The sequence below is a fragment of the Meriones unguiculatus genome, chromosome 17, assembly GCF_030254825.1.
Source record: "Meriones unguiculatus strain TT.TT164.6M chromosome 17, Bangor_MerUng_6.1, whole genome shotgun sequence".
Lineage (NCBI taxonomy): Eukaryota > Metazoa > Chordata > Mammalia > Rodentia > Muridae > Meriones > Meriones unguiculatus.
In genome coordinates, this window is record NC_083364.1 from 97,334,449 (window position 1) to 97,335,081 (window position 633).

Below are 633 nucleotides of genomic sequence, written 5' to 3' on the forward strand. Positions count from 1 at the left end.
TCTCTTCATAATGCTCAAGCTTCCCTTCTCCCTCTCCCTCCCACCTGACCACCACACACCTGTACATTGCGAAGCTCCTGCTGCAGGCTGCACAAGCGGCTGATGGGTCCCTAAGCAACATCCATGCTGCATGGCGTGGCCTCAAGCGAGTGTCTGCGGCCCCCGTCTGTGCCATGCACCAAGGGCAGGTCTGTGGATGGCATGGCAGTCCACAGTCTCTGCCTGGCTTTCTCCTCCCTCGGGGCACTGCCTGGATTTGAGTTGATTTGATCTTAGGAGTCCTAGGCATAAGACAGCTTTGGCCACCAAGCCAGACATCACGCCAGGACGAACAAAGGACAGCGTCTTCTCGGCCCCTGACTGAAGTGAGAGCGCCACCACCAATAAGGTGCCTATTTGCCCACTGCCCAGACAGGGGTCTAGATTTTGACACATGGAGCAGGGCCGCTGGTCACTGGGAATGCAGAGAGGAAACGACGCAGCTTGTGGGTGGCATGGTTCCTCTCCGCCACACACCAGCCATGCTGGCCAATTGGCCCTTGTTCATGAAGCTTCCTCAGAGCCTGGCCTCAGACAGGAAACAGCATGAGAGAAGACAACAGCCCCCCAGCAGGAAGCCCTGCCCACAGAGAG

The 633-nt window shown here is 57.8% G+C and overlaps 1 non-coding gene across 1 annotated transcript; it reads right to left on the reverse strand.

The window, feature by feature from the left end:
• Nucleotides 1-272: 272 nt before the first annotated feature.
• LOC132648835 (small nucleolar RNA SNORA48) lies at nucleotides 273-420 on the reverse strand. The gene has a single exon (XR_009587237.1). It is a non-coding gene; the product is annotated as a small nucleolar RNA SNORA48 (small nucleolar RNA).
• Between the last annotated feature and the right edge of the window lie 213 nt (nucleotides 421-633).